The following is a 5,777-nucleotide window of genomic DNA, read 5'->3' as shown; positions in this document are numbered from 1 at the left end:
AAGTGGGTGCAGCAATGCACCTCTGCCTACCCCGCAAGGGAGTACATTAGTACAAGGCGTGAGTGCGTGTTAATAATTACGAAGTCAAGAAAAATAATACTTATACAATCATAATAAACAAATGCGCAATGAAAAAGTTCTAGAGAAAATACCACCAAATTACTCCAAAACGGAAAAGACTAGCTTAATGACGACTAGATCTGCATATTGAAGATTGATTTAAGTAAGTTCATTTAACAACGCTTCAAAATATTACCAGCTAAGAACGACAATATTGTGATTCAATTATAAATTAAATGTGTTCAAAAAAAATATTCGTAAATGGAACTTTATATTGCTTGTGAATGTACCTATTATACTATTATTATTCATATATATATTATACTATCGTTCCTAAGAAAAGGTTATTGTTTCACAACCCACGGTTAGCTGGAGGCAACCAATTACCATGTTAGCGACCGCCCAAGGTCGGCAGCGCCCTGTAGCTACCTCTGAGCCTTATCGGGAACAAGTTAATATTTTACATATACTCAACATGCATGGGGCCTACTCTGAGTTCGAGGATATACTCTAGTGCTTCTATTAAACGAATGAAGTAGGTATCAATAGTGCTTTATATTTATACAGTCAGTGAAAGACGCTATTCAAACTGGCTAATCCTATCATAACGGTGACATACTCTAAACGTTGACGTGTATTATGAGGATTTAATTACCTACGACGACCGAATGGCGTAGTGGTTAGTGACCTAACTACTGAGCCGAAGGTCCCGGATTCGATTCCCGGCTGGGGCAGATATTTGTTTAAAGACAGATATTTGTTCTCGGGTCTTGGATGTGCCCGTAAAATGGCAATAGGCCCGCCCCCTATTACATTGGGACTAACATAACACTCTGGCGAAAAGTGGGTGCAGCAATGCACCTCTGCCTACCCCGCAAGGGAGTACATTAGTACAAGGCGTGAGTGCGTGTTTTTTTTTTTTATTACCTACCTCTTACTTTCAAAATTGGTCAAGAATGATGAGCTACTTGGCTCTCTTTAGCATACTATACGTCTTTTGCAACACCGTATGAATAAGAGGAGAATAATCACCTATCATCATTCACTGATAAATTTCGCCCAGGTACACTTGTACAAAATTAATAATGCACATGCAGATCTTCACACCCGAATCATTAAATCGTAAGAGCCTTAAAAAACACTTGCATTTTGCACCTTGTTCGAAAGAAATAGGAGTCAATATCATGTGTCACATAATCGAAAACAACCGATCTGTCGAAGATTTCTATGCGCATTATCAATTTTGGAGTACTGTATATCTGAAGCTAAAGCTGAAACTGCAATGGCCAAGCCATTTTTGCCGAAAAACTGATCCCATCAAAAACAATACTTGTCAAAAAAACCAAGTCTCGTAACTCAGTTGTTCTACGGTAAAAAGTTGTGAGATCCATGTAATACCAAGACTTATCCACGCACGGCCATCGCACGGAAACACGTGTTAATTAAATTATTTAGTGTGATGACCAAGTCAATATATTTATATAAAACATTAAAGATTTTTAAGATTGAGATGCGTGCGTGGATAAGACTTGGTATTACATGGATCTCACAACTTTTTACCGTAGAACAACTGAGTTACGAGACTTGTTTTTTTTGACAAGTATTGTTTTTGATGGGATCTCATTTCTTTTTGTATTTTGTAGACAGTTCTACTTTTTTTTTCTTTTCGGTACCTTCTAGGTGCCTACTACACTACCGTGCCCCCAAATATTTTAGTTTTTCCTTGATTCATACACCATACACTACTTATATTCCAAATTTGAAGCTTCTAGGTCTGCTAGAAGTGCCTTAAAATTTTTATGATCGTGAGTGAGTGAGTCAGTGACAAAATTAAGAAACTTTGACCCGTTATAATTCTTAAACTACTGGTTCAAATTGAATGAAATTTGAAATATACCGTGTCTTTACAATGCCTGCATGGTTAGTGAAAATTCAGTATTCTAGTTTTATCCACAAAGAAGTTACAGGGGGTCGAAAATGGCCTGAATTGCTTAGAGAAAAGGATGGTACGGCCGTGCCACTTTTTTGCTCGACTTGGTGCCAGATATTGGTGGACAGATAACCGGTGCCGATGGGGCAAAGGAAAAGACCGCGAAGACCTTAGACAGCAGGTGGCCAGTATTAGCATGGCTGGATCAGGTAGGCTGAGGATAGAGTTTGGCTTTCCTTGAGAGAGGCCTATAATTATGTATCGTAAGAGAAGTCCTTACGTTCCTAGGGCCTAGTCTGATGATGATGACATCGGCACCTCGCATCCGTAAACTCGGAGTGCACCCCCCGTATCTTGCGTGCAGGGGGTTCAGATACTCATCGGAAAACGCTAACGTCGGCTCGCGATCGGCAGCCAATGCCTTACTCTTGTTGTTTTTACCTCTGACTGTGAATGCAGGGTGCTATAAGTTTTTGTAAGGATAAGTGTCTGTTATTAATTTGAGATGCGGAGTGTGAAATCAGGCTTGATCTCTTTTGATACACGGCTCACAATTCACGTCACTTTATAGTAAATCGTGTTATAGCAAAGTTCATAACACGTAGAATTGAATACTTTACAATTTGAATCCGAAAATCCTTTTCAAATAAAATTTCGATATGGAGCTTTGGTTCCAATACAATACTTTTACACTTTCTTTTTTTACTAGTGTTAGAACCCATAGCAATTTTTATTCAATAGTCCCACAGTTAGCCGCTTTTCTCAACTATTCCATAAATTATATAGTAAATAATTTTGCTACGACATTTCGTAGCACCTTTGCTACGATGGTCGGCGTAGCGCACTCGTAGCCACTTCGCTACGAGATGCTCGTAGGCTTTTAGTGAAGCAAATTGAGTGGTTTAATGTAGGTCAAACAAATTTGATAATGACCGTAAATCTTTGTAACAAATTGGTATACGTAAGCGCACTTTCCATATTATATCGTAGTACAGTACAGGGGGGCATGAGGAACTCTTTTTGTCATCAAAATCGGACTAATGGGATCTCAATTTCCATGTTTTAAATTTTAACATCAGACATGAAATTTTTGGGCTCCAAAAGTCACTTAATTATTTAACCTGTATTAGAGTAACATTCAGAATATAAATGACTTTCTAATGTAATTCATTGAGGCTGATGGGTAAAGTACTTACATAAAACGATTCCTAAATGTACCATTGCTCTAGCCTCCTCGCAACAATAGCGAAAGGTCAAGGAGGTTAAGTAAAAAGGCGGGAACTCTTGACAGCTGATCGGCCGCCATTTTGTTTTCTGAACATACATAGCGACGTCGGGCCTTCGAGGTTCATACCTTCGTAACGAGGAATTATAAATATCTTCAAAATAGATTGTGGTTTTGGCCTCGAATTTAAAGAACAACTAGTTAGTTAGTTGTTAGAATTAACCTAATTCAGTTTGGGTTTACCGTCCTGAGAAGCTACCACCACCGCGCAAACAGCGACATAAGATATTTATGGGACTGTACCGTAAATTTAGTCTTACTTATATTCCTATCTGTGGGGCCAGATGGCATGGCACTTAGATTAACAATATACGAACGTTTGCATAATTATTTTTAATCTAAAGCCGGGTCCAGACATCTATCCATTGCCCGATCCTATAACCGTATCCCATCTGTCTGCCTCTGTGGTCTAGTGGTAGAAGCTCCGCTTCACGACCCAGAGGTCCCGGGTTCGATTCCCGGGTGGGACCATCAATTTGTGTTTCTAAATTGTGGTTCTAAGTTTGGTTAGGACATAGAAGGCTGATCACCTGATGTCCGAAACAGTGAAACGATCCATGCTGTCGGATGGGCATGTAAAGCAGTCGGTCCTGCGCCTAGCTCTCTCCAGTCGTGTCGGTCAATCCGTCCCATTGGGCTATGAGAGTGATGGAACAGAGAGTGCTCCTGTGTACTGCGCACACACTTGGGCACTATAATCTACTCCTGCGTAGTTGGCTGATCTCAATTGAGATTGGCCGCCGTAGTCGAAATTCGGCTAGGAGGACATTATTATTAACCGTATCCCATCACCGTACCGTATCCCGTATCAAGTTGTGGACGCCTCCGATTTGCTCTACATATATCCGTATCTACACAATAGTCTTCTTCTTTCGTGTCAGTGAACATGCGAATTAAATTTGTCAAGACCAAAAAGAAGCAACTTTGATAGCATTCTGGTTGGCCTGGAGTAAGTCTTCCCGTGTGCAGGTGGAAGGGCACAGGGGACAGGAGAGTAAATGCTTCATAGTCTGGGGGGCGGTACCACAGTCGCATAGGTCGCATACACAATAGTAATAATAACATAATTCCTTTGATGATCGGAAAATGACCGACACGACATGGGACGGGTCGTATCATAACAGCGTATCGAGATCGCGTATCATTAACCATCCAAATATGTGATCATGATACGCGGCGACGATACGGACACGGTGATCGGATCAGGCAAATGATACATGTCTGGACCCGGCTTAAGGCATGGCAGATTGTAACCCTACATTGTACTCAGTCCAAAATACAACATTCCGTACATTGTACGTACTTAGGTACGTATAATTAAATCTAAAGTTCGTCTCCACTACCTCCAAGAGCAGAACATTCTGCCTAACTGATCCCTATCTGTGTGATGATGTTACTTAGTAATTTTATGTAAGTATGTATTTATGTATGTATGTAATGTATTTATTTAGGTATCATGTGTATATTTATATTGTATAGATAGGTATATATTAAGATATTAATATTTCGGTTAAGTACTCAATATAAACCATCTTCTTTCCTCAAAGCCTTAAGCACTACCAATCACTTTTTCAACATCACCAAAGGTTAACTGGTAGAAAATGCTGCTAGCATTAAGTTCGCCTTTGTACCAATTTACTTTGTGCAATAAAGAATTTAATAATAATAATATAATTTTGCGCAAACATATAGGTCGACGTCTTGCAAGCACTTCAAGCTACCATTGGAAATTTCAAGCCCGCATTTTTAAAAATACATGAAATAAAGCCTGTTTTTTACACTCCAGCTAAGCTTAAACATCCATGTATGTACTGTCAGACCCGTGTTCTACCACTTCTACCTGCCTGATGTAAGTAAATGTCAACCAGATAAGCCTGATCTATCGCCGATGTTTACCATAAAAGCCCCCGACAGATATAGCGGTACAGTGCTGTGGAGGCCAAATTACGGTGGTCGATTAGATTATGAATTTCTACCGTAGCATTAATAGGATATGTACAGGATGTTTCAGGTTTGTAAAAGGGGATAGATTATTTGATTAAATACAGTATGAATGATTTATTTATGAAATTGTTTTAAGACTAAGGCAGAGTCCATCCAAACTGGCAAATCCTTTCAATACTGTGACAATAAACCTGAGTGGAACTCAGATAATATTTGTCACTGAAAACAAGAAGCTATTCTCTATGGCTGTAACATTTATGGAACCTACCCTTGCTGTTCAACTTGTCCATTACAGCTTTGGATTTGGAGGCAAATCATAAAATAATATCTAATCTTATTAATCCATCAAATCGTTAAAAAAAAGACGGTTTCAGCCGTTCCATCACAGTGTACCTACCATTTTAACGTACCTTCTACGTATTTTTTATACTTTTGTCCCCACTATAATACGACGATACTACCAGTCGACAAAAAACAAGAAACATCAAAAACAAATACACAAAAGAAACTGTGCTTTTCCCGTCAGCCATAACTTACGGCCATCCGCTAGCTGCCTAC

Source organism: Plutella xylostella, chromosome 11, assembly GCF_932276165.1.
Source record: "Plutella xylostella chromosome 11, ilPluXylo3.1, whole genome shotgun sequence".
In the NCBI taxonomy this organism is placed as follows: Eukaryota; Metazoa; Arthropoda; class Insecta; order Lepidoptera; family Plutellidae; genus Plutella; species Plutella xylostella.
Note: the sequence above shows the minus strand (reverse complement) of the source record.